General features: G+C 41.3%; 1 protein-coding gene and 4 non-coding genes across 6 annotated transcripts in view; 1 reads left to right on the top strand and 4 right to left on the bottom strand.

Annotated features, from left to right (window-relative positions):
• Positions 1–3,149: 3,149 nt before the first annotated feature.
• On the bottom strand, positions 3,150–3,290 carry LOC146382914 (U4 spliceosomal RNA). Its single transcript, XR_014800930.1, has one exon. It is a non-coding gene; the product is annotated as a U4 spliceosomal RNA (small nuclear RNA).
• Positions 3,291–3,824: 534 nt separating this feature from the next.
• On the bottom strand, positions 3,825–3,965 carry LOC146382913 (U4 spliceosomal RNA). The gene has a single exon (XR_014800927.1). It is a non-coding gene; the product is annotated as a U4 spliceosomal RNA (small nuclear RNA).
• Positions 3,966–4,688: 723 nt separating this feature from the next.
• Positions 4,689–4,829, bottom strand: LOC146382912 (U4 spliceosomal RNA). Its single transcript, XR_014800929.1, has one exon. It is a non-coding gene; the product is annotated as a U4 spliceosomal RNA (small nuclear RNA).
• Positions 4,830–5,441: 612 nt separating this feature from the next.
• Positions 5,442–5,582, bottom strand: LOC146382911 (U4 spliceosomal RNA). The gene has a single exon (XR_014800928.1). It is a non-coding gene; the product is annotated as a U4 spliceosomal RNA (small nuclear RNA).
• Positions 5,583–12,921: 7,339 nt separating this feature from the next.
• plxnb2b (plexin b2b) overlaps positions 12,922–21,522 on the top strand; it is a 130,110-nt gene continuing 121,509 nt past the window's right edge. For both annotated transcript variants that reach the window (XM_084933913.1, XM_084933911.1), the window contains exon 1: positions 12,922–13,704. The gene's annotated coding sequence lies outside the window, so the exon portion shown is untranslated. The remainder of the gene's footprint in view (positions 13,705–21,522) is intronic.

Genomic DNA, 21,522 nt, shown 5'->3' with positions numbered 1-21,522 from the left:
TTAAAACATTTTAAAAATACAGTTGTTAAAAATAGCTTCTTTATCTCTTTAGAATGGCGTGATTACAAAACACGGATACGATTGTTATCCAAACACGATGGACTACCCTTCGACACCCTGTAACAATCAAACGAAAGAAGACGGACAAAGAAAGGCAGATAAAAGACCCGAGGAGACCGTTCACCTCTGCCTGAACAGTTTTCAACGTAATTGAGGCTGAAATACAATCACAATAGCCGTCTTCCGAGTCAGGGTGTCACATGAGGCAACTAATTGGGGGCAACCCCTTGTACGCCACGCAGCGATTAAGAGGGAAATGGCATTGGAGGATTGTAACAAGTTTAATTGGGTGTGTTGAATAACTTGATAACTTTTGAGGTTTCTGCTCACTCGTGCGATCGCTACATTACTGGTTCTCTTCCAAGAATAGCGGACGTAGCTTCGAGGAAAAAGGGCCCTTACAAAAAGGTGAAGCAACAAGGATGTCCATAATTGGCCACAAATCAAAGCATCTCTATTAGAGTTGCACCTGCTTTTTTTTTTTTTTTTAAACATAGAATAGGCTGTGATGTCTCTGTCTTTGAAGAGAAGCTTGATTTTCCATTTGGAGCACGGAGTTGTAACTGGATTTGTGATAAACAGGATCAAAACAAAAGACCTCATGCAAAGCAGATTGCAAATTGCCCGCTGAACAAAAGATCTAAGGAAAATGATTAAAACAAGTTTTTGTTTACTCTGATCTTGACAAATGTCTTCATTTGCAGTGTGCTTCGTGCAAATTACAGTATCATATAAGCTAAAAGAAAGACATGAAAGCAGAGCAGTTAATTGCACGGTAATATAGAAAAGTAGGTCTGATATTTTAGGAAGCTTTGTCAACTCAATTTATTATGAAACATGTTTTTCCCCCTCCTTGTAAACAGTCTGTGGTATTTAAGCGTACCTGAATTTATGCTACATCTCTATGAGGGGAAATTACCTTCTGTGATGTGATACTGAGTCTACGCCATTGTCCAACCTGGAAAGTAAAAGCAATTCACAGGGAAAATTCTCACACATTTCCTGAAAGACCCGAGAGATACATTGGAGGTGGGGTGATGGAGAGAAAGACACCGAGAGTGGGGACACGCTGGTTTCCATAGCAATTGTCGGTACTGTCACATGGTTACCTAGGAACTAGTCCTTGTGATGCTGTGCAATTTATTTGTTTATGTTTGGCATGTCTGCAGCTGTCGCTAACATGAAAAAAACCCAAAGTCTTCCATTTCATTTCTGACACATACAGAGCTGTTATATGAAATCGGAAAGGTCAGAGTTTGAGAGATTACAATAAATGACAAAAATAAAAATAATAAAATATTATCGGACATTATTCCACTGAGAGAATAATTACCTTCTTAGAGTTAGAAAACACAGGGCCATAACCAGGTAACGAGGAATATTGAGTATGGCACCGGCTGATCAATGCTCGGTGGATGTGTACAACAGACAGTAAAAGCAAACTATTCATGGGTCACACTGAATGCAGATTAAATGCAAAAGCCGACTTGGGTCATTAATGGAAATACGAATCACTCTTCAAAGCCAGAGTGTCACCTTTGATGAACAAAAACAAATGTATTACTTGTCTGAAAGCGTTCTTTTTTTTTTTTTTTCACCCTCTGGTTAACAGAAATGGAGACTGATACGCTACAAGCAGCAAGATTACGTAAATCACATTACAACATATCTGATTAATTAAAGATACAGAAATAAAATGCAGGCTAATCTTATGATTGCTCAGACACAAATCAAAATGAGTCAATGTATTTCATTGTTTTTAATAGTGCTGATAATTTAACTGCAGTACTGTGAGTGAAAATGTATTTGCGAACATCTTAAAGCAATTTTTTTTTTTTTACGTATTACCAAAGCTGCTGACACAAGTTATAAATCTCAGCCAATGTTGCGCTGATTTAGCAGTGTTAGAAAAATGAATGTATCACAGTTTCATGTACTTACAGTATGAAAGGGGAGGGAAAGAGGGAAGTGCTTTCACGTGACAACAAGGGTGTAATAATGTTTACAGGCTTGACGAGTGGCTTGGAGCTCATCTGCCAAACGAGAACACCGCCTTGATTAAAACCTCCACCCCTGTGATTGACTAAAACCCACCCTTCTTCTAATCAGAGATCACTGCAATCACAAGTCTCTACAGGGTGCTGAAACATGATTACGCAAATGTCACTTTCACTTGAGAAAAAGAATCTCAATTACAAGCAACTACCGAGCACAAGGGACCATGATACGGCAATCACCATCAAATTTGAAAAACTTTTTTTTTAAAGCATATGTATAAATTCTTCATTTTTCTGCTAAAAAATAGATGACCTTTGGTTTAAAGACTTTAAACATACAAACAAAATACAAGTTCTGCTTTAGGCTTTTGTCATCCTCCAGTTCAGCATAACTATATAGTGACCCCTAATGGTCTGGTAGCTTCACTGCATTGTACACACTGGTGATTAAAAATGCATTAAAAATCCATGTATAAGAATTTACAGTATGTCACTACAAGAGAGCAGAGTTTTGAGTTCTCAATGAATATATCTAAAAGAAAAAGATTTCCAGTATTAACAGTAAAGACATACAGCAACTGTCAACAAAAACTATCCAGCCATGGTCTGAGTAAACCCCATCACTCAGGTCACTAATGCACACACTCTATTCAGACCATTCAGACTATTAAGCTGTTGCCTGCAGTCTGTCTGTGTTTAAGTAAGGTAATATAAGTGGCTATATTTTTAAAATAAAACTGACCTTAAAAATGTATCTTTAGCTTTCAAGCTCTGATTGTATTTTACAAGCCAATTAACTTTTTTTTAATGTATTTTAAAAGTAAAATTGAGTTAAAAAAAAAAAAAAAGAGTTTGTTTCAAGCTCTGGTTATACAACCTTACAGTGCAATATTTTCTCTTTTATGACTTCAGTAATATATGAAGGCAAGGGTGAGAATAACACACTGTCCTTTCTTTATAGTACCCTAACGTAGATGGCAACATAGTCTGGAAACTACAATATAGACGCTAATGATACACAACTCAAACAATTACACTGACCTCATGTAACTCTTTCTAACTAACAAGATCTTACTTCAAACAGAAGATAAGTCCCCGTAGAGACCGTCAAAAATTGCCATTGCCGACTATATTTCAAGTCGCCAAGGCGGGGTATTGGGTAAAGTTTTCAACTAGCAATAATCGCGCCTCGGATAAACCTCATAGGCTACAATACTGCCACTGCGCAAAGCTAAGGAGCTACTTCGCCGACAGGGTAGTCTCTCTGGGCCCTACACCTTTCTGTTAGGGTTTTAACCGTGGCCGTGGCTTTAACATGCACAATTTATAGAGCTGTAATTAAACGTATATATAGCTATAAACAATATTAGTGGCACAGAATATCCAAAATAAAAAATATACATAAAAATCCTTGCAAATGACAATGTTTTGATCATGAACAGAACACAAAAAGCGCTCGTTGTAATCCAAAACAACATCATCACGTGTGAATGCACGTGATGGCTTGTTATCAATGCGTGTAAAATCACGGGCAAACCGCCTGAGTAACTAAATAGCAACAACAAAAACACGCCAACAAAAATTATAAATACAAGTACTGGAAATAACTTGTAACCGGAAGTGATGTGCCCCGGTACGTCACTTTAGGGCTCCTGTATTCAGCCAGAAAGTTTTAATCGTGCCATTCTCGAAGTATTCCACACATTTATAGTACTAAAACAGTGGTGAATGTGCTTGATTAGAGTTCCTTTTTAACAAGAAAACTAGTCTCCTTAGAGACCGTCAAAAATTGCCATTGCCGACTATATTTCAAGTCGTCAAGGCGGGGTATTGGGTAAAGTTTTCAACTAGCAATAATCGCGCCTCGGATAAACCTCATAGGCTACGATACTGCCACTGCGCAAAGCTAAGGAGCTACTTCGCCGACAGGGTAGTCTCTCTGGGCCCTACACCTTTCTGTTAGGGTTTTAACCGTGGGCGTGGCTTTAACATGCATGATTTATGGAGCTGTAATTAAATGTTTATATAGCTATAAACAATATTAGTGGCACAGAATATCCAAAATAAAAAATATACATAAAATCCTTCCAAATGATAATGTTTTGATCATGAACAAAACACAAAAAGCGCTCGTTGTAATCCAAAACACCATCATCACGTGTGAATGCACGTGATGGCTTGTTATCAATGCGTGTAAAATCACGGGCAAACCGCCTAAATAGCAACAACAAAAACACGCCAACAAAAATTATAAATACAAGTACTGGAAATAACTTGTAACCGGAAGTGACGTGCTCCGGTACGTCACTTTAGGGCTCCTGTATTCAGCCAGAACGTTTTAACCGTTCCATTTCAAAAACTGAGAGGATAGCCAATGATACAAACTTATACAACACACAGAACATAAGATATTAAGTACGAATTAAAACTGCGATTCACACATTTACTCAATAAAATGTGAATAAATAAGGCATCATACTCTTCGTTATTAAACGCGAACACCGTAGCCCACAATAAAACCATTTTAATACTTTAACTACCAGCTAGCTTCTCGAAGTGTTCCACACATTTATAGTAATAAAACAGCGGTGAATGTGTTTGATTAGAGCTTATTTTTAACAAGAAAACTAGTCCCCGTAGAGACCGTCAAAAATTGCCATTGCCGACTGTATTTCAAGTCGTCAAGGCGGGGTATTGGGTAAAGTTTTCAACTAGCAATAATCGCGCCTCGGATAAACCTCATAGGCTACGATACTGCCACTGCGCAAAGCTGAAGAGCTAGTTTGCCGACAGGGTAGCCTCTCTGGGCCCTACATGTCTCTATCATGGTTGTAGGAGTGGGTGTGGTTTATAATTCAAAAGACTAAAACTGTAGAAATGTAGCCGATATCATTTACCGCGAACTCACGCAAATGAACACAAACACGAGAAAGCTGGGATTATACTGATGCAAAACACACCGAAGCGTTCCCCTTATCCTAAACAATGAACTGGCGGGGCTGGCAGGTAGTGTTGAATGTAACTGCGGTTAAATACCCAGGGGGCTTATCAGTGTGAATAAAGTCAAATATAAATATAAATGTTAAAAAAATGATGAATTAAGAGAATTTACTTTTAAGCGCAGCGGATATATATATCATAATTAAGCGCTATGGATTTAAAAAAGGAAATGACGTAGTCTACGGTACGTCTATCAATGTGGGCTCGGAAACTGAGCAGTTTAGCTTTTGAAGATGTAGTACTCTCAAAATCATCACAATAAACCAACAGTATAGCTTGCTAACCTTTCAACATGAGCTAGTTAAATAGTATAAACACTTAATCTAATGGTTTTAACTAATTTTCTATAATTTTTAGAACCTTGATGTTGTACAATAAAAGAAGTCTCCGTAGAGACCGTCAAAAATTGCCATTGCCGACTATATTTCAAGTCGTCAAGGCGGGGTATTGGGTAAAGTTTTCAACTAGCAATAATCGCGCCTCGGATAAACCTCATAGGCTACGATACTGCCACTGCGCAAAGCTAACCTCCTCTCTGCACGAGCAGAGGGGCCATTTCGCTGCATGCGATCCTTAGTTATGGTGCTATCGTTCATGTTTTTGTTTTGATAATTTTACGGTCCCTTGATCACAATCACAATCGTTCACTTGTCCACCGCCGATGTTTGCCGAAGTATGCACCATTGGTTGTTTAAAATTATTTAGAAATTGTTACCAAGCCGCAGTGCATCATGGGACATTCAATCCTCCACTGTCGTTTCAGCCCCGCCCTGTCCTTCATTTAGAGCTTCACGCTGCCCAGAAAATGCTTACACGCAAATAACACACCAAATAGCTGTTTTTTGTTTGTTTTTTAAATTAACATTTTACCACGGTTGGCAGCTTCCTTCGATAGTCAACACTTCAAACGTCCAGTGGGTTCAACAACGTTATTATAAAACACCACCAGATGTCAGTATAGGCACGAATACGCCTGCTTAGGTTTCAGCGAAGGCCTACAATACTGAAAAAATAATACGAATAAATAATTAAATACACAGGAAGGCCTGCGTGTATCTCCTAATTCCAAAATACATGTAAAATACTGTAGGCTTCAGATGCGTTGTCTATTAACTACTGGTTAGTTGAAATCGCATGTAGACCGCAGATTTAAGTTTGTGTTGGCCTGACTGACGCCACCTGACCATCACACGGTTATTTATTACCGTCCAAATACGTTTAACATTATCACAAGGGGATGAACGAGCAAAACAACTACGTAAGTGAATGAAGTCTGCAGACATAGATGCTAAACAAAGCTCAAGGCCCACGCTCAAACACACTGAAACTGGTGTTTCTCACCTGCATGCTCCTGCTCGTCGTCTGCCGAAAAGTTCAATTTAAAATGGGGGGAGGGAACAAATTTGGCAGTGTTAGTTATTTATATAGTGTTATATATAAATAAATAAAAACTAAGTCGGGCACTCAAGGTAAAGTAATTTCCTTTTTCCAATTCCTGTTGAAACGATGCACTCCCTGGTGATCCTCGGTAAAACTAAGTGGAAGGAATGAAAAATGACCAGACCGGAAATTGATTAAACACCTCCCCACCACCATCACCACCCTTGTGTTTTTTTAAGTATAGATATGTGAGTGTGTAATGGATTGCCTTTCATATTGCTTTAAACAAATTCCATATTTGCAGAAGGGCCATTAATTTTCCACTGATCCAGAGACTATTTTAGACTGTCATCTCTGGAAGCATGGGGCTTTGAATATTTATATCCCTGAGAAAGTTCTAAATACGTAAACTGCACTGTTGTTAGCAGTGTTAGAGTTCAAAATAAGCACCAACTCAACCTGCCGCTGGTTTAAATCCTTCTTTTAAATTAATGCATGAGTAACAATGATCAAATTATATAATATGTGATACTAACACTCACAAGGGATGCACTGTATTGAGTACTTTTCAGTTTTAATACTTTAAGTCCATCTACGTGACAAAACTAATGCACAAAATTCACTCTACAAAGTACAGGTTTGGGGATAAAGACTTAATTCTTGGGCATATTTGATCATCAGTATAGCTCAAAAGCTTAAGTGCAGAGTTTTAATGAAGCTCCCTTGAGTATGAGTTGAAGAAGCAACACTATTCTTTGTTTCATCAGTTTTGAAACCCTCTCAGTGTCGACCACCAGAAGACAGGGTGCTGAAAATCATGAGGTGTATCTCATGCTGTATGTGTATTTTTCATCAGGTTATTAGCCCCTCATACTGGCGCGTACTTTGCACGCTGTGTGTCTGACGCAGTAATTTCACTGTGTGGATATTAGAGGCCTTTTTCACTTGTTGTGAAGCTTCAGTAGGATAATGCAGGTGCTTTTGGGTGCTCAGCAGATAAGCACTGGCGTGCCAGGTGTTAAAGCTACCTGGGCTGACACATTAGACAGGGATTTTTCTACTGCCAGAATGTCAGGCCAATGAGGCTCATAGAGGTAGGCTTGGATCACTGTCAGGGACAGGTAAGTACACAGATAAGGGGATTACACCATGTTTGTGCCAAGTAATCTCAAATGAATCCTGCCAGCCTCTGTTTCATCCTCACCTGCAAAGCTCAAATTTGTCTTTTCTCATCCCAAGAAATACATTAGACGAACAAAGTTCAATTCACAAGATGATCCTTTTAACCTGGCTTTAAATGAATTTGAGGACACGCCGGGCTATGGTCACTTAACAACTGTGACAGTAATAATCTCTTCTAATTCTCTGAGGCACCTGATTGCTTTTTTTGGTATTAGTATAGTCCCTTTTATCACCAGCTCTGCCCAGTCAAGCAACGTGTGGGTTTTATAATCACCTGGACTGTGTAATAAAATGAGATCTGGCTTGGTGGTCCCTCACTGCAAGGCTTAAACTTGACCTGTTGAACAAATAGGAGTCTGTGAGAGTAGCTGAAAGTCCCTTTGGGCCGTGGCTCTCCCCCGCTGGTAGGCAGACTGATGAAAATAGAGTGTAACAGATGGCTTAGCTGTTTCCACCGTTCAGCACAGGCTGCTGGGCAGCCCACATAAAAAACATGGCATCCAAAAGGGGCTCAGTGGAAAGCCCATAGCCTTCAACAAGCTGAGAGCTATTTTCCTCCTGAACCACCAATCACAAGGCTCATAAAAGAGGAGAAAAAAAATCACCGTCACATTCAAGTCATGATCTAATCTGTCTTGCACCATGTAGAGCAGCTTGTAGTATTTTAAGAAACGCTGTTTTGGTTTGAGAAAATGAAAGATTTCCAGTCAAATCCACTCTGTGTATGCACCAAGCGGGCTTATCCAGCTTTTTTTACAAAGTGCAGCTTACTCGTTTTATTCCCACATTTACAGACGTTGTCAAGGACAAGGCAGCTCTTGGATTCTCTGATCAGAGTCTCAACAGGAAACAGGCAGGACACACATATAAGTGCAACCGGTGGATTTATGCATTTGTTTACTTACAAGAGTACGGCTGGACGTAAAGAGGCCATTGTGTAATCTGGTCTGTGTCACATCAGCCTGGTTAAGGACATTTATTAATGCTAAAACCCCCTCTATTAGCTCTCAGAGTGAGGCCACCTGGACCATACAGGATGAGCTGAGTGAGCTGTGATTAGATTGCGATATGAGCAGAAGGAGAAGGAAAACAATGACATTTTTCTTGGGTAAAATGACAGTTCGGCTGGTCTGAAGGGGCATCTGATAACACAAGACAAATGTTTCTTACTATGCCTTTTAGGTTCTGCAAAGACACCTTCAGCATTGCAGTTTCACTTCCGTAGGTCAGTAAGTTTACATGATACACATTAACTGTACATATCTATATATTCAACCACACCAGCCTCCTTTAAATATTGTGTTTTTCTGTCTCTCTGACACACACACATGCAAAATAAAAACACACACACACATGCTTGCAGACTGTTCACACCAACCCACACACTGCTGCCACCCTGCTATTCCCAGCTTGTGGTTATTCCCAGACTGAGTCAGAACAGCACCATAAGCCTGTCTATCCCTTTTATGCCAAACCTGATGTCTCCCTGTCGCACATGCTTTTTGCAAAGGATGTGAGCCCTGCAAACAGTAGCCACAGCTCGGTTTACTCGCACGCTCGCCCCTTTTTTAATTACTTGTAAGTCACACTGACAGCTGGAGATGCACTTCGCTAAGTCAGGAAGCCATTCATATCAAAGTGCAGCCTATGCTTTAAATAACCCTTCCCCTGTCTCCCAGTCGAGTCTCTCTTCACACCTTTATCAATCACCACCATGACAAGATCCTGTGTCTGTGAACTGCTCCATCTGTTGTCTCTCCGTCTTTATGTTTGCTACAACAGTATGTCTGGCAACCTTCACCTGGTGATAAAGGGAATAGCAAAACTGAAAGATAGTGACAATACACCTACACAGCGAGAGCACCGGGGCACAATTATGTGAACGTACAGGATGTTTTAACATCCTTATTCTTTACTGAAGAGATGATTGCGATGCACGCACACTGATGCTCACGCGCCATTACAAAAAAAAAAGGCCAGGACGCTATTACAAATGATTGGTTGCATGGATTTTTGTGTGAAAGCCAAGATCAACTGTTTTGTGTTATTTACCAACTGTGAAAGACTTACACAGTTTCATCTGTGGGACTCTCGTGGTTTCTAGTGAGGAATAAAGCCATATGAACTCCATATGCCATCTGTATGGGAGGAAACGGCGCGATAAGTCACACTGCAGTCAGTTTACCTTAAACACAATAAACAATCCAAAAACAAGACACAGTGCCTTCTGTGCAATGTGGATTCATTACATTCATTATATCACACCTATATTACTACTGTGTGTAAGAGACATGCATATGCATATATGAACTAAATGATGCCATTGTAGGAAAAACGTCAAACGAACAAAGCTACAACAAAGACAACACTAGTAATAATGAACTATTTGTGAGTTTTACCTGATTCTTTTTTGTCTTCATGTATGATTTGTACACAAAGACAAGTGCAAGATGTGTAAGTCACAGTACTGCCATGGCTAAAACAATCAAACAAATTCACAAGCACTAACCAAACCCCCCACCCCATCCGTTTTCAGAATTGGGCCACCTGGACCATATCTGCAAAGAAACCCTCTTAAATAAGCATGCAACTACTGTATGGTGCAATATAAAGCATTGCCCAATAGGTTGACTTAGGTTATGCTCCTGCTATTTTCAGGTTATAAATTACTGATTAAAAACAATATAAGCCGCAGCCAACAGAGGGCAGTCTGTCCACATGACAAACAGAGTTTGAACTCTGAACCTTGAATGTAATATGACCACTATATCACTATGGACAGCCAGAACGCTGTACCATAAATTACACTGTATAATATGTTGATAGTCAAACGTTTTACTGCCAAGACCAGCTGAGGGACACCGCGTGACAAATGGCGGTGTTTGACACCAGCTTGATAACATATCATCACTATTCAAGCAACATAAAGGCGAGCTGCAGGAAGGTATGGGCACATTGATCAAAATGTCATCACAGCCAGGCTATCTTAGCAAAACAAAGTGAACTTCTATTCCACTTCAGTGAATTTAGAAAGCCTTGACTTGGACTCTACAGAGATCCCCTGGGCCAGCATGTTCCACGACTCTCAGCAGCCTCATTACTCTTTAGACAAACAGATTTGGACATATTGAACTCAGACCCCAAACAAGCCAGCTCTACCCCCACCACTTTCCACTCTCCCAGTCCGACGTGTGATTGGAAGGTGTTTGTCTCTCTCACTCCATCTCTGGGTGTCTGTTTCCTTGACACTTGTCTGGCTTGGCCTACTTTCTTCTTGATCTCATCAGTCAGTGTGAGGACCTGTGAAGGCCATCTCCCCCATCTTCGCCAGCTCTGTGCCTGTGTCAGCACTTAGGGACTGACTCACACCCCCACGCTGTCTCCACTCTTTTGCTCTGGGGCGAAGGCAGCACATCTCCTCGTTCAACAGACAGTCTCATTTGCATGCCCATAAATCACTCTCGGAGCTGACATGCAGCCACACAACAAGGCATGACACAGTGTCACAAAACTCAGTGCGCCAAATTGCAATGTTATGTGATATTAGGCTCCAAGGCAAAAAAACAAAAAAACACTGGGTGTAACCTCTTGAGTGAAAAAGAGCCAATCAAGCTCAAAGAGCACTTAAAAACACATATGGCCCATATCTGAAATCAATGCTACTTTCAGTTCCTTGCTGCTTGCATGTCTGAAGAATCTGTAGAAACTCTGACTCATATTTTGTTTTAAGTGATGAAAACATATTGCTGATTTAAAGGTTGCTACAGAGTCATGGGCCAATGAGAGATTGTTTCACTATCTGGATTTAAGAGCTGCAAAGACGATGCTTCTCGTGATTAACGATTCACAGCTGAGGTACAGCGATCACACCACTAATTTGTGGTATAATGACTACTAATACAGCTCTTGTAAATTCACAGTCAAAACGGGGGCTTGGTGAATTATAAATAAACGACGAGTGGTTGCTTTTGAAAATATTTTTAAACCAAACAGAGTCCCCGGATTGCCTCCCTACATTAATCTGCATTCATTTGTATGGAGTGCTGGTGGATTATTTATGTCTCTGTTTTGTTGTTTATCGGGGTTAAAGGAGCAATTAACATAATTCATAATTCATCCACTTTAAATATACCAGTAAAGCACCTATTGTTTACGGCATTCTGACAGCTAATTTACAGTGACTGTCAGGTCGCTTTAAAGGAAGGCTTCTGCTGCCAATCATGATACACGATGTCAGGGAAAACTTGCTGGGGGAATCTCACAGGATCAACAAATGCCAGCTCAACAGCAATGTGTCTTTCTCTGGAGACATGACAGGCCTCCTTGTCAACAGTTCTTCCCGAGAACTAGTGAAAACCCTTTCCAATGCAATATGCGGTGGAAGCTTCCCACAGCGATGCCTGTTGATTATCCTGGACGAATGGAAATGATGTACTTTTAAATGCGCACTGATTTAAAGGTGCTGAAAGACCCTGCAAACTGCTTGAGGGAAGGTGGAGTGCAAACCTGAGGAGTGCATGCCCTGCAGTTAAACACATATTAGGCTATGCTTCAACAAAAGCTGCTGTAATTGTAATTGAGTTAATAGAGTCTAGAGAATCTATTTTGAGACCGAAGAATAAATAAAATACAAATGTTATGGTTCAAGAGTTGGGTTGCTCCAGGAAGAATTTGGGATTCCTGACCTCAGTATTTCATAAATGCACCGAGTGGAAGAAAGCTAATGAAACAGCGTGAGTGATAACTATATTCCATTAAGCCGCCTCGGCTGCTGGGTCCTTTTATGGGTCTATAACGGCTCAGTGCCACACCGTCATGGTTTACTGAGACGCCACAGTTAATAAATAAATAACCAAGACATTGCGTTGTTTTCTTGTAACCACCATTTCCTATCATGCATGCGGATGGGGAAGCCTTTATTATGTTATTTTGGTGGCAAAGATCAGCAGCATATAACTGCTTAAACAAAAATAAAATCATCTGTGGATTCCACGTGGTTAGTTGTCTGTTGCTTTTGGGGAACTAATTCCCTAACTTGTGATGTGGCGGGAAAACTGCTGACAGATTCTGTCCCAATAAAGGCGATTTAACGTGGCGAGCTCTAACTAGACAGAACTGTGCGTGTGCCTGTGTAGTGTACCATATACCCGGGTGAGAATGGGATCAATTGAAACCGAAACCTAATCGGCTGTTTTCCACACATTCCTAACAATTCTTTGCGAGCACTGCCTGGTTTGACCTGGAACCGCCCCCGCAGACTGAGGAGTCCGGACCACAATTTGGGAACCACAGCACGGCGGCAGGGGGGGCTTACCACACCGCTACCGTCGCGCGGAAATATTTCGGTGCGTCAGAGAACAGACGATACAAGTTGCTCCGTTTTCCCTCCCCGCTACTTCCCGGCTGTTGTCTCCTCGTACAGTAGCTTCGCCGGCAGAGTGGAGTAGGAGGAGAAGGAGGAGGAGGCGAAGGAGAGAGAGAGGGGGGGGTCAGACTACTTCCTTTTGCGATCCCAGCGACGTCTGTTCTCCGTTCAGTGCGCGCTTCTCTCTCTCTCTTCCTCTCTCTCCCCGTTTCATCCCATTCCGTTTTTCTGTATTTTTTTTTTTACTTCCCCATCCCTATGTACAACCTCCGCGTTTCCGGACGAGATGACTGTCAGAGCGACCGCACGAGCGCATCCCACAGGTGTGTCGCTTGCCAACTGATCTGCAGCTACGAGACACGCACACCTGGAAACTAACCTACCATGTGACTCGGCACCTGGGCGTGGAGAAAGTCCCGAAATTCTAAGCAAAGACACTCTTTTGTTGAAGGAGTTGTTCGCGTCGTCTCTCAGCGGGAATTGACAATTCGTGTAACCAAGCAGTCCGGGTTTTGTTTTTCTTTTTTCTACTACGGAATAGTGCCTTTCTGAAGCCCCCCACCCTCCTCACAGGAGAGGAGAGTAAAATGTAAACTTGCTTACGGACGTCTTTCTCCTTTTTTTGTATCGTTCAACCAGGAAGGAGGGGGTAGATTCTTCAGGATTTGGAGTGTTCGCGTTTGTGCCACTGTCTTCGCTCTCTCTTTTCCCCCTTTCAAGGTGAGTTCCAGGGGGGGGGGGGGTGCTGGTGTATCCCCGTTAAAGCGGGGTTGGGACTGTTTGCTTCATAGTTCATAAACGCAGAGTCAATTTCAGACCCCGGTGCGTATGGAACCAAGTTTGGATATCTTATTTTGCGCCCGATTGACGGAGCAGGGGAGCGTGAACCTTGTGCCAGGAACGCTGTTACGCTGATGTAACGCCGCTGTTCTTTGCTTGTTATTGTTTTACTTATTGTAACGTTTGTGGCTTGAAAATATACTACAAAGAGAGTTAAAAGGTGCTGTTTAGTTTTCTTAACATTCTAAAACAGTGTCCTTAACGCCGTCTTTTTACAGGGCTTTTCAAAATCTCATTACAGCCCGTAGTTGCATAGTTGTTGTTATGGCTGTCTGGGTGCCAACTTGCTCTACTTTTCTCAAACTCAACAGCTGATTGTTCTAGAAGACAAACCTCTGGGAGACATTCGTGTCTCGCAACCATGCATTTCACCTCAGCAGCGCTACGAGACGCCCGGGGAAGCTGTCTGTCCCCAATACACAGGCAGCTTCAGAGAGAAATGGGCATGCGACTGTGTCCCTCACCTCTGGACACTAGGCTGTATATCTGCATGAGAGAGGACAGAAGTGGTAGTGAACTACGCCTTCTGTTTGTCTTTCCTTTTTTTGCTTTCTGCCTTGTCTCTCTTGTGGAAAACAAGAAGGACAGAAGCACTATTCATGTCCCTGTTGAATCTCCTGTGTAGTTCTGTCAGTCTGTATCTCTCCGTCCCTGGCGCAGACCTCAACAGACCACTGTACTGCCTTGTTGCCTTTCTAAATAGTGCTTTTATTAACAGCCCTTGCCATCCTCTGCCCCCTCTTTGTGGAGAGGTCTACTGTATGTAGGATGCTCCATCGCCCTGGGGATTATTCTCATTAAATAACATTATACAAGCAGTCTCATAGTGGGAATGGATTAGTAGTGTGAGGGGAAACGTGAAAGCAAGAAAGGTGGCTGTAGGTGGTAGTAAGTACTGGTGGCTTGGAGGGATGTTACTGTAGAGCAGGGGTCAGCCTCCCAATACCCTGGCTGCACAGGGATAAATGCCATCTGCTCACATGGACACACACAGGCAATTGAGAACCAAGCTGCTTCCTTGTCCTTTCCCCCCCTTTTATGCCACCATCTCTCTCTCTCTTCTTTCTTTCTCTCAGTCTGTCCCACACTGCTTCATTCAGTGTTTATCTCCTCTGCTCTGAATAAATAGAGACACCTTATCTGCGCAGAGGAGAGCGGTGATAAATGTTTTCTCCTGCTCCCCGCAAGGGTGAAGAAGACAAGCGTACCGCGCTTCTTCATCATAGATGCTCTTTTCAGGACAACTGAATAGGAAGACATTTCTCATTCAGGTCATGCTAGTGTTTCAGGATTCTGCAAAACAATCCCCAAAGCCGAATGCAAGCTCATACGCTGTAATAGGAAAGCGGGGAAAACAACAAGCAAAGCAAGCATTTCCATGAGCCCGCTCTCACCCCTGCCTGACTTTTATGGGAAATATGCAGTTAGGTTTCAAAATGAAACTTTGCCATATGATCCACTGTGTGTATTTTTGGATCTGGTAAATAACCTCTGACCAGTTGAGAACTAGAGCTAGTGAATCACTGGGTAGTGAGCACTCGGCTGTAAAGCTGCTACGTGTTTTTGGTTGTGCTAAAGTTCATCCTGTAACTTCGTAGTGCTGCACAGTTTTTGCTCATATCTCAAAACCATGTCGTCTCCTACATATACACCGGTTTGCCAATATTTTTGAGGTCAAATGAATTTAAACTAATCCACTGTGGGGGTTTTATGTTTCCTTTGCTCTGGATTACTGACTTCTGCCGTTTTCATTTTAAAAAATGAAACCATAATCTTTGTAAGCAACAGGCAATCCAATTTCTCCTCTATCTGCCACAAATTCACCCCTAAACCGATACTTGACATGTGTATATTAATTGCAAAAGGTTCATGTCAGTGTATTACCGCTAGTTAATCTTGTTTTTTCTGACCATAATAAATATAGTATGTCATCTGATTCATAATTTAAATGCCGTATTTGTTAGGCTTACTTTCACTTTTGAAAGGCATACTGTCGGATATTATTTGCACAACATTTTTTGTTTCCGAGTGGACTTTGTAAACTTACTGGTCATAAAATAGGTGTGGAATGCATGAGTACTTTGCTCCTCTCCCTTAACAGAAGTACAAATAGGTTTCAGGGGAGTGTGGGTAAATGTTTGAAGGGTGTGTCAGTTTGGCATTAGAGATTTCCTTCAGATTGGCGATAGGCTCGTCTTTTTATGCCCGAGGATTATCCCGTGATGAAGGGACGTCATGCTGAGGTGGATTTCTGATCTTATCACCACAGGGTTTTACAGTTGCCACCCCTGTCCTGGGATTCCACAGCCTTGTCCTAAACTATCTTCTCAGCAGCATTCCTGCCGTTACACCACCATCTTGACCTGATTTGGTGTTGTTTGTACTATGGAGGTCATGCTACTAGATATATGGTATTTGGTCCCAGTACCAATAAACCTCCTCTGCTTATACACATAAACACAACAGTGAGCTAGGACCACTTCAGCCTAAACCACGTGACACCAGCCTTTGCAAATACTGTTTTCTAAAACAGATGGATATCAAACTGGTTTTCCAGTCTTACTAACCACTCCATTCACCCATTCATGGAGGGCTTTTTTGCCTATGTCATGCACAGTCATACACCACTTTGGAGCTCAATTACAGTACTGTGAAAAAGTATTTGACCTCTTGCTGATTTCTTAGCTTTTTGCATATTTCACAGTAAATACAAAATGCAGTTTATAAATGATGATTTCATTTATTAAGGGAAATGGGTTATCTAACCCTAACTGGAACTTTGTGGAAAAAAAAATCCCCCCTAAACCTAATAAGTGGTTGTGCCACCCTTGGCAGCAAGAACTGCAGTCAAGAAATGGCAATAACTGCCAATAAGTCCTTGACATCACTGCGGAAGACTTTTGGTCCACTTCTCTTTGAAGACTTGTTTTAATTCATCCACACTGGAGGGTTTTTGAGCATTAGCGGCCTTTTTAAGGTCATGCCAAAGCATCTCATTTTGATTTAGTTCCGTACTTTCACTAGGCCACTCCAAAAGCATCTCTCTCTCTCTTTTTTTTTTTTTTTTTGAGCCCTTCAGAGGTAGACTCGCATAACCCAACCTTGAGGGAACAAACTGATGACATTCTCCTTCAGGATTTTCTGAAGGACAGAATTCATGATTCCATCAATTACGGCTAGTCATCCTGTTCCTGATGCAGGAAAGCAGCCCCAGGCCGTCACACTACCACCTGACTGTTGGTATGATGTTCTTTTTATGAAGTGATGTGTTAGTTTTGTACCAGATCACGAGGAACACAAACCTTCCAAAAAGTTAAATTTTTGTCTCATCAGTCCACTGAATATGTTCCCAAAAGTCTTCCTTATTAAGATGTGTTTTGGCAAATGTCTTTAAGTTTTTGGGGTCTTTTTGGTCAGCAGGCATTTACTCCTTGGAAGTCTCCCTGTTTTGCCCAGTCTGTTTCTTATTGTTGAATCCTGAACTGTGACCTTAACTGAGACAAGTGAGGACTGGAGTTCTTTAGATGGTGTTCAGGGTTCTTTTGTAACTTCCTGGATGACTTGTTGATGCACTCTTGGAGTAATTTTGGTAGGCTGGCCACTCCTATGAGGTTTCACCAGTGTTCCAAGTTTTCGCTGTTTGTGGATAATGGCTATCACTGTGGTGTACTGGAGTCCCAAAGTTGTAGAACCGACTTTGTAACCCTTATCAGACTGATAGATGTCACAGAATTTGTTCCTCAGCTATTTCCTTAGATCGTGACATGCTGTTGGAGATCTTTGACCCTACTTCACTTCGTCAGGTGACCTGATTCAACAGGTCTTACTGTATTCAGGCCTGGGTGTAGCTAAGCTAAAACTAAACTTTAAAAAAATGTGGTAAATCAAAGTTAATGATTTAACAATTATTTATCTAATTTAACTATTGTTAATGTTTTTGATGATCAGAAACATTACATTCTAGCTTTTGGTTGTCTATGTCACTGATTGTCCAAATCAATCCCTATATATCACTTCAGATCTCATCACACCTGTTGGTGTGCATGCACTGTCATTTCATGTGTTCTTTTTATCTATAGGTACTCCAGTACCTGTGGCATCTTTAATGCCATCATGTTTTCCACAGCTTTGTATCAGCACGATACCAAAGCAATGTGACGTTCCGACTCAAATGAAACCCTCGCGACTCAGCCACATCCACTTAGAATTAAAAATAGCATAACAAACTTGCCAGGTGCGACAGTGGTAATTTTCATCCCTACTCCCTCAGCAGCAGGCTATGCGATGGGCTGTGTGGAGGAAGAAACCAAGGCGAGACAAAGCACCCATCTCCCTCAACAGAAAGTTCCCCGCAACGGTTTAAGCTGGTCTGCTTGCAGAGCAGTTCACAAATAAAGTGGTCATGTACAGCTCAGTGGGGTGTACTTTTACCACTATAACAATCATGACACTTTGTCAGCACATGCTGTCTTTTAGCCCACGCCAACAACCGAACATACCATGCAGTCGGTTCTTGAGAAAATGTTTTCCTCAATGCTGCTGCATACTTTCACTGGTTTTCCCCCCACTCCTGCCCATTCTGCTCTTTCTCTGTCCTCACGTCCACCTTTTAAACATTGTGACTCTTCTTTCCCCTCTCTGTGCTCAGAGCATAAGAGGAATGTGATGAATATTGTAAACACACTCGCATTCCTGAAGGAGCTAAATTATTTGCATAGGGAGGGAGCTTCCTTTTTATTACTGAGTTAAGTGGTTTTGTTCAGGATGTTCTGCAGAAGAACTGAGATATCCCATCTCCTTTTGAGGGCGAGAGAGCAGAGGAGGAGAAGACTGATGATGATGATGATGTATTCAGAGCTAAGCGAACACTTGAAAAAGTTAGCCCAGAGGAAATCATGATCTGCACTGCTGTTCAAAGGGCGTTTTTTGGGAACGAGTGTGGTATTGGCTGTCAGCGTCATCGCATGGATGAAGGCTGAACTCTGTGATGGATAGAGAACACAGATGTTTGCCTCGGTTTCTCCCTCCTCTCACCAGCTTCCCCTGTGGCATCTGAGCTGACTGGTTGAAACTGACACATAGTATCACAGAGGCTACTGATGTGCCTGCTTACTGGAAGCAAGTCAACCAAACCACCTATTTAGGCCGCTGGCAAAGGTTAACAACCACTGAGTCATTTTGCCTGACAGCCCAGAGGAGGGTATCTGAAAATTTATCACAAGTGATGAGATTCGTGGGTCACCTTGATTTATCTGAGCAAATGTGTTCACTTCACAGGTTTTGTATTGGCAGGAGAAAAGTGAGCAGCAATTTCATTTTTATTTTTTATTTTTTGCTTTGGTGCATATTGCTATGAAAAAAGTAAACACTTTAGGTCGTGCCTGCTTCAGTCAGCTGGAACGTGAAAGGTCCACCTCCCTAGCCATTACGATGAAAAGACAAGTCCTATCTCTCAGACTTTTAACACATAGAAGATGAGACGATGCTTAATTCCGCACAAATTGAGCCGGCTGTGCAGGATTTATCGGCCCATTGATAGATCTTTGTCGAGGAGATCTAGGTTTAAAAGAGGTTTGCAGAAACCTCTGAATAATAAAAACTATGTAGAGCTACTTATACCACCTGTACTGCATTTTCCCTGCACTTTTTGTTCTTGGCTGAGAGTTACTCTATCTGGAGTGCCATTTAATCCTAGGCGAGGCACCAGAGACTACAATTCATTTTTATCCAAGTGAGTCATTTCACAGTTAATCCTCAAACTGACCAATTTCCTCCTGCCAAGATCATTTTTAATTATCACCTCTGCTTTACAGCTAAAATGACGACCTGCTGGTTTATGTTAATATGGTTGAGTGCAGGCCCTCTTTTTTCTTTTCTTTGTTTTTTTTGTTTTTGTTTTTTTTGATCATGTACACTGGGCGATTAATTAGGAAGAACTGAATGTGAGTCTCAGCCAGAAACGGTGGGTGACAGATGCGTAAGGGGTCACTGCACTGGCAGCAGCTGCAGATGAAGGTCACACCAACCTGAGAGGGATGTGGGGGACCGTAATGTGGCAAACTGAGGAAGACATAGAGGAATGGTGTGTGCCAGTGTAACTTTGTTAAAGAGATGAATGATCCGTCTGAATCTAAGGAACCCACCTGGAGAGCCTTTAAAAAAAATACACAGACTTCTTAATGAATTGGGGTTTTAAAAGAATTTGAAATTGGGCATATGTTTAAAAACATATTTTTTGTTACCAACAGTGTAGGGCTGCCACAAACGATTATTTTGATAGTCGACTAGTCACCGATTATTTTTGCGATTAGTCGACTAATCAGATCATCATCCATTGAACGTATAACGTACAGCTTATTGCACCAGCAGCATCTGCTCTTATATGACTATCATTAGCTTACAGCTTTAAGTGTTTATGGTATGTGCTAACTAAAAATAAAGACAAGATGATAGTTTATTAAATTTTAATTAAATTTGCAGATTGTTTTGGTTAAGTTTAATAAACACCTTGCTATCTAAAATATAACAGGACACCGGAGTATATTCTCGAGCATCTCACACTTCTGATAATCAGCTGTCTGCTTGATGTTTATTCAGCTGTGTAAAAACTATAACTTTAATCTCAGCCAAACCGATTTACTTAGGAACAAATAAAATACTGAAAAAAGCCAAACAATAACATTTTGAAGTTATCTAAGTGACTTATATATCATGTTTAACCTGAGTAGCGAAAGACAGCGGTGGGTTTGAAAACGATTTGCCAGGAGTCCGGTGTTCTCACGGCTCTAGTGAGCCTTGCCCCCGGCTAGCTATCGAGCTAGTGGGTAACAGACGTCTCCGAAAACGTCGGAGCGCTTTTGAAAATATGTGGTGTCTTGATAAACTGAGCAGATATTTGAAGGTTTACACAACTACATTCTCGCCTGAAAATATGTTAAACGTTTATTTTGTGACCCAGAAAGAATAATAAGAGTAATATTAAAACTAACTAGCTGTCGCCATTGTTGATAACTGCTCCGGGCCGCGCTATGAATTATGGGACAGAGCTACTTCTTCTTCAGCGTTTAACGGCAGCTGGCATCCTTGTACATGCAGTGCTGCCATCTTCTGTTTCAGTCCGTTATTACACTCTTAAATCCTACTACTTACTCCTGCGTCTTTTGTGATCTTACAAAGCTTCAAACAACGCGTCGACTATTAAATTAGTCGTCGACGATTTTAATAGTCGACGTAATCGTGATTAGTCGACTAATCGTGGCAGCCCTACAACAGTGTAAAAGTTTCTACTTAGATAAAGTAAAGTAATACACTTTATAGCTTAAACATAGTACTGTATCACTTTACTTTTGGAAAGTAATTCAGTACTGTCTACAGTCATGTTATTATATTACTTTTACTTAATTAAAATTGTTTGACATTTTGTAATGAACCACTTTATATATAGTTAAATCTCAAATATGCCCACCTTAGGAAGTGCTCAAGGTCATCTTACAACACAAAATCAACACCAAGAACAATAACGAGAGATTTAAAATCCAGGAATAACATGATTGTAGAACAAGACGGTTGTAGCTGATATGCTGATGAAAACAGATGGGTTCTGAGCTGTGATTTGAACCCGTGTCAACGAATCAAGCTGATGAGGGTGAAGTGGTAATAATTTCCAATGACGAGGTACAGCACAAGGGCTCTGGCACC

The sequence above is a fragment of the Perissodus microlepis genome, chromosome 7 (assembly GCF_051167445.1).
Source record: "Perissodus microlepis isolate ML-2025 ecotype Zambia chromosome 7, ASM5116744v1, whole genome shotgun sequence".
In the NCBI taxonomy this organism is placed as follows: domain Eukaryota; kingdom Metazoa; phylum Chordata; class Actinopteri; order Cichliformes; family Cichlidae; genus Perissodus; species Perissodus microlepis.
Note: the sequence above shows the minus strand (reverse complement) of the source record. Positions and strands in the feature narration are given on the sequence as shown.